Raw genomic sequence first — 6,871 nt, forward strand, 5'->3', positions numbered from 1 at the left:
TGATGACTGTTTCAGCTGACACACCCCCATTTAAGGCAGTCGACATCCTTTCACATCAGACCGCTGGCTCTAACCACTCACTGCTGCTGGCTGCTCACCCCCAACTGTCCCCCACCAACTGCTCGCCCCCAACTGCCCCCACCTGCTGGCCTGCTCACCCCCAACTGCCCCACCATCAGCTTGATCACCCCCAACTGCCCTCCCCTCTTGGCCTGATCACCCCTAACAGCCTCTGCCTCAGCCCCACCACCATGGCTTTGTCCAGAAGGATGTCAGGAAGGTCTCCTGGTCTAATTAGCATATTTCCCTTTTATTAGTATAGATTGTTCTTCCCCCCTCTCCTCTTCCTCACAAAAACCCCTGCCTGTGTCCAACTGTCTGTGTAGCATGAGATTCCATCTTCTGAAGCTGCAGGCTCTAGAAGAAACCAACATTCCTCCCACCAGTCCCATGATCTCTATGTGGTCTTTCAAGTGGCAGGCAGTTGAAACTGGGTTCAGTATCAACCTGCCTTTTAGAATCTCTTAGAACACATCCCAGAGAGAAGCAGGAGAGCCTGTCAGAGGCCTTAATGACCACAGTAAGTTCTTAGGAACATGAAGTTGTCAAGGTCACTCATTCCGGTTCCCTCTCTCCCACAGATTTCTGAGTTCAGGCCTTACCTTGCCCTGCCCATCAGGTCTCACCATGTCCTCACCTGAAGGCTCACCCAGCTTATCAGCCTCTCTCCTAAAGAGACCTGGGCCCTGGCTTTTACCAACTCCCCCCGCTTACAGTTGGCACTTTCAGCTGAAAACCACAGAACAAAGGCACTCCTTAGGTCTTCATTGCAGTTGAGTCTCTGATCTGGAGGGAAGGGTGGGGAAAGAAAGCTTGCTCAGGAGGAGAAAAAGTGCAAAGTCCCTCTTTGAAAGCACTTGTTATAAAAAGAATGATAATAACCTTTACTTTGCTCTGGGTGTGTGATCGGTGGGGTGCTCTACACGTCTCCACCTGTTGCTGGTGGGATTGGAGTTCTTGGGTTGCCACGGGAACAAAAACTTCCTGAGGCCCCACAGGAGGATGAGGTGCTGGGGAAGCTTTATTTCTGTGGATAAACCCCTGAGTTTCCAAGGCCCCTCTCCCTCCATCCTGCCATGAAAAGTCCCATTTTGTCTTCAGCAGAACCAGGATTGCAGCCATTCCCAGAGTGTCTGCTCCATATTTGCACAGTCCCGTCCAGTCCAGCATCTGGCTGGGGGAGCTTGTGCTCCCAGCTGTGGTCCATGGCATGTGGGGTCTGAAGGGCCATGCTCCATTCAGCTTAGGACCACATGGCAGCCTAGCAGGGTCACTAGCAAGGAAGGAACAGGACAGCAAGCAAGAGCAACAGAGAGAGAGAGAGTTCTCAGTCTGGTGACTCTGCATTCCCAAATGTTGATGGGCTTGCATTGGGGTGCACCCTTTTAGCCAATGATCTTTGTTCCCAGGTTAGACTGACAGGCAGGCCCCTTCCCTATGTCACCCCGACTTCACTGCACATGTGCCATCTCCCCTTTGTGGAGCCCTCCCCAGTGACTTCCAGGGAATAGACTGGCTCCCTGGGGAGTGTCAAGTTGCAGCTTCCTGGTGAGGCTGCCCAGATGACCTTGTTTATTATGTCTGGCCTCCCCTTTGCTCCTTCCCTATTATTAATATGAATGACTAGTTATGAGAGCAACAGGTGTATGTGTATTACACAGGATTCTACTGCAATCATGCCTCAAATCAGCAATCATGCTTCAAAACAAATACTGAACGACTCGGGAGATTATATCAACATTTATTCTCTCCTTTGTGGGTCTACAGGGGAAAGGGCAGCTGGTCCGGGTGGGCTCACCTGGGCCTGGCTAACTGGGTTGGACTCAAGGCTGCAGGTTGGGTTCCTGTCAATTCCATGCGTCTCTTCATTCTGGGACCAGGAGATTCAGGACACGTTCTTCATTTCCTCCTCTTCCCTCCGACCCCTTCCTCCTCCAACTCCCCTATCCCAGTATCTCTCCCCGCATTTCCGGTTCCTGTCCCCCTTCCCTCCTCCTCCTCCTCCCTCTTCCTCTAACTTCTCAGATGATAATCTTTAAACCTTTCACCCCTAGTATCCACAGCGCATCACTGCACTCCGTGCAGCTGGAAAAGAAGCCCACCTCTCCCTCCACCAGGTCCTCCCGCCAAGTTCCCACATCTTTAATCTAAAAACTTCTTAGTTTTTTTTATTTGCTTAGGAAGTTTTCAATATTCAGTATTTTTGGAAATGTCAATGAAGTACTGATGGGTGGCCATAAGAACCTGGCCACTCAGTGTATATATAATGTATGCACTCATAGTTCCATTCGTGTGTGTTTAAATTTGTTTTTTACCCAATATATTGATTTCATACACCATCAATGGTCCCGGACCTGCAGTGGAGAAGAACTGCTCCATGACGGTTGTCTTATGGCAGAAACATTAGGCCCCAAGTCCTGTGGGCTCTGCTTCTGTTGTCCAAAGACAGGAGTTGGACCCTCAAACATTTACCTTCATGTTATAGTTGTTGACAAGGATTGTTAAATAGTTTTGAAAGAGAAACATGTACTTCTCTTCATGTTCATGTTTAAGAACCTTTCACTGGGCCTGAGGCAGTGCAGAGTTTTCTGAGGCAGAAGGATAAATACACGAGCTAAGGGTTCCTTCCCCTCTGTCCTCATCTCTGTATGGATCACTCCACACCACACACCCACAGCAGCCCCTGTACAGCTGAACATTGTTCCCTAGGTCTGTCTGGTGCACAAAGTGCCACCAACTGGGAGCCTTCAACAGATAATTGTATCTCAGTTCTGGAGGCTGGAAGCCAGAGCTTCGGATCCCCACAGGGTGGTCTGACTTGTGCCCTAGTATTAGGGGTTCCTGGCAGTCTCGGCATTTCCTGGTGGTGGAAGCATAGCCCTGTCCCCACCTTCTCTTCCACATGGTTCTCCCTGAGAAGCGTGTCTTTCTCCTGTTTCCCATGAAGAAGCTGGGTTGGCCTGAGTTCTTGCTAAATGCAGCCGATGACGGGAACCCCACTAGGTGGTCGGTGAGAAGGCCTCTCTCTGGATTTAACTCAGCTGTGTTACTATCGCCCCTGGAAAGTCTCATCTCTGAGCTGTTTTACTTCATATTTTAACTACACACGCGTGAACGAGAGAGAGAAGACTGACATTAATGAAGGTGGTAGGTGTGGGAGAATGGGCTTGAGGCTCTGAAGGCCTATGCTTTCTAACCACCACCCTGGGTGTCCTGTCTGTGTTATTGGCTTAAACAATAAATATTTTCTCAGTCAACAAAAAAGTCCCGAGTGTAGGAGGCAGCGGCACTCTGCAGCCCTTCTCCTAGTGGTCTTTCCTGTTCTAGAGACGCAGGGAAACTAAAACCTATTGGGTGACATGTCCCAATTCTATGAAATTCAAATATCAGCCGCATACATAGGGTTTACTAGAAACAGCCAACCCTTCCATCTAAGACTGTGCTACAGGAGGGGCTATGGAGGAGACCCCATGGTCCGCACAGCCAAAGTATTAACACCCGGTCCTTGACAGAGAAGACATTTCTAGATCCCAGGGCAAGTCTACTCCTGACTAATTTCTAGGTAGAAGACAAAAAAAAATTGCTTCAGCATGAAAAAATACACTGTTAATAGCCTTTGGACATTATCTGGCCTTTTAATTTCCTTTTTCTTTATTCAGAGGAATTGGTAATGTGTGTGTGTGTGTGTGTGTGTGTGTGTGTGTGTGTGTGTGTGTGACTGGGGTTGGGGGCAGGCATGTGTTGAGGTGAACATAAGTACCCTCTTCCCAAAGCCAAAGAATTTCATTCAACGTGCTAGACTTGTGGGGGGCAGGGAAGATATTGGGGGACACCAGGAGGGGCCGTGGGGTGAAGAACAGAGCCAGACAGCAGGTGTTATGGACACTTGTGACTCATTCAGAAAACACTCAGTGAGAGTCCTTGGGAGACTGAGTGACAGGCCAAAGCCCTTTCTCTCTCTCAGGAGGCGACAGGACCATGGCAGCCGGCACAGGCTCCCGCCTGCCAGTGGATGGTCCAGTGGGCCCAGCAGCCCCACACCCACCCAAAGCTCCTTCCTGGGCCCCACAGACCCCAATCGGGCCACTGTGTACATTTCTTCTAGAATCACCTTCCCAAGGCACATTTCATACCATTCCCCACCTGTCCCTAAATGCTTTCTCTGGAACCTCCACTACCTTCTAATTTTGACACTGCATTCAGTACAGGAGCAACAGTCCCACTAGCAATTCTTCCAGGACTGGGATTCTGTTCCCCATTCCCTTCACCTGAATTGTTCCTTCACATCTGCCTCCTGGGAAAACAACTCCGGATGCTCCCAGCCTGGAGTGTTCCCAGCTTCTCCTGACAGCCAGCAAGGAACGGCAACCTGGGTCCCACCACTGCAGGAAACTCCATTCTGCCAACAACCACAATTCGCAAGAAACAGACTGTTCCCTGGACCCTCCAGAAAGGAGCCAGCCTGCAGACCCCTGGATGTCAGCCCGGCCAGAGCCACGCTGGGCTTCTCACCTACAGACATGTGCAGTAAGGAATCTGTGTTGCATTAGGTCATGAAATTTGCGGTTTTTATTAGCAGCTTACAAAGCTAATACAATAAGGATTTTGTGAAAATGTGGTGGGTAAACTGTGGGGGTGAAAATCTAGAAGAAGCTCAGATGCAGAGTGAAGACCATTAACCAATTTATTTAACAAATGTAACCTGACCACCACCTGCCGGGCGGAGGGGACACAGTGCTGACCAATCACAGTGATGGTGATGGAGTGGCTTTTCCCCAGGACCCAGCAGTTACAGGAACCTCCGGGAACATGAACACATGCTCAGCGTGGAGTGTCCCTTTCCTGGAGATGGGGCCACAATGTGATAAAAATTCCACTGCAGTTCACCTGGCTCCCTTCCCCCAAATTCATGCCTCACACATGAGCTTTAGGGATGAAGCTGGAGGGTTGGTTCAGCTTCATGATCACAGGTCACAAGCTGGTTAAGAATTTGGCCTCTAGTCCCTTCTCAGCCCAGGGTGAGGTGGTCACTGTGAGTTCATTCTGTGGACAATGTCATCATGGACAGCCAGCCAATGGAGAGTGGACCATGGCTGACAGTCCCCCTTGAAGGAACCAGGTGGGGTGTGGTCTTCATAGTCACCTACAGTGACCTTCTCCCTGGGGCCCTGGGAAGGGAACCTCAGGCCGCCCATGACCCTGCCCAACAGGAACAACTGGCTGCAAAGGAACAGACTGGAGGTGGAGGGAGGGTCAGAGGTTAAACACCTCCAGCAGCACTACTTTCTGCATGAATTATGTCACTTCCCTGGGCCCTGCCTCCCTTTCCACACTTTCAATGAGGCCACCTCACAGGGGTGTTGTGAGGATTGGGGAGTGAGATTCACCTGAAGCATTGAGCCCAGCACCCACCACATTCTAAGTTACCTGTGAATGTGAGCTATGGTTGCAGGAAGGGAGCTGAGTCACCTTTGGAAAGTTAACTTCCTGCACCCTGGTCTCCTCATCTGTCATGTGGAAAAGTTGAAAGATAACTAGCAAAGTGCTTCATTCACTAAAGTGAGTTTTCAGTATGTACCTGCTGTGATGTTTTGCTGTTAAGCAGGCCCTCAGCTCAGGGCTGGGCAGAGAGAAGCAAAGACCGTTCTTCAGCCTGAGGGTCCTCAATGCCATCAGCTGAGCCTGAGGCCACTGGGGTCTCCAGGGAAGGGTCAGGCAGTGGGTCAGGCAGAAGAGAACTCCCCACCCCTCTTAGTGCTGGGCAAATGGTCAAGGCACTGGGCTCCTCTGACAAAATCCTGAAAAGAGGCAAGAGAGGCCCGGAGAAGGAAGCCTGTGAGAAGGTATAGATGTGTGATCCATCCATGGCATCATAGAACGAGACCTCCCCCCTCTCATAATCCAGGAAAACCCCCACTCTTTTAGGAGGGTTGGCCATTGTGAGTTTGCTCCGGGGATCCGTTCGAGCCTGGAGGTCATGCCCATCCAACAGAGCTATTGTCCAGAATCCATTCTGGGGTGCTATTTTAACAGGAGGTTTTCTCTCCACGTTCTCCCTACACACCCCTAAATTCCACTGTTTCCTGTCCCCCACTTCCACCTCCCAGAAGTGTCTGCCTGATGTGAAGCTCTCACAGCCCAGCACACAGGAACGATAATGAAATCTCTTGGGGTTGTCTGGCAGGCTCTTCCTTATTCCTGCCCAGGTTAGTCTCCTCTTGTCCTCAGAAATGAGGAGGTTGGGGTGCGCAGTGTCCGGATCCAGAATCACGTCCGCTGCAGAGAGTCCCAATGGTGTGGGGTCAGCCAAGGTTTCAGGATCTGAAAGCCTCAAGCTGCAAGGCCTGGGTCTGGCTGGTGAGACCCGAGCCCAGAGCCTGGGGTCACAGCTGCCCTGAGTGTGACCCTCTGCAAAACCAAGTGAAACTACAGGGCCTGGTGGTCAGTGAGGAAGGGAGGGTGAGGAGGACTGGGGTCTCAAGTGGCCACCTTCCTTCTATTCTCCTGTTTCCTCCCCAGAATGACTGTGTCCACCTGTGCTGCACAGTCACATGGATTCCAATTCCAGCCCTTGCTCTACCCTCCTGAGCTGGACAACCTCCTTTTCTGCACGGACTCTTTTCTCACACACACACACACACACACACACACACGCTATGTAATGTCCAAGTCTCAATGTGATATCTGTAAAATGGGAATAAAAATACTCATCTTCAGGGTAGGATAAAACAGAATGTGAGCTGTATTTAGCCCAAGGCCAGGCATGAGGAAGCACCTGTGTGGTCCCAGCACCAGGTCTCTGCTGTGCTGG

At 50.8% G+C, this 6,871-nt stretch overlaps 1 protein-coding gene and 1 pseudogene across 1 annotated transcript in view; both read right to left on the reverse strand.

The window, feature by feature from the left end:
• Positions 1-6,871, reverse strand: part of LOC102435719 (butyrophilin subfamily 3 member A2-like) — a 41,075-nt gene that overhangs the window by 19,033 nt on the left and 15,171 nt on the right. The window lies entirely within an intron of this gene.
• The window catches only part of LOC102436037, a 17,573-nt pseudogene continuing 15,321 nt past the window's right edge, over positions 4,620-6,871 (reverse strand).

This window comes from Myotis lucifugus, unplaced genomic scaffold (assembly GCF_000147115.1).
Source record: "Myotis lucifugus unplaced genomic scaffold, Myoluc2.0 scaffold_1332, whole genome shotgun sequence".
Lineage (NCBI taxonomy): Eukaryota > Metazoa > Chordata > Mammalia > Chiroptera > Vespertilionidae > Myotis > Myotis lucifugus.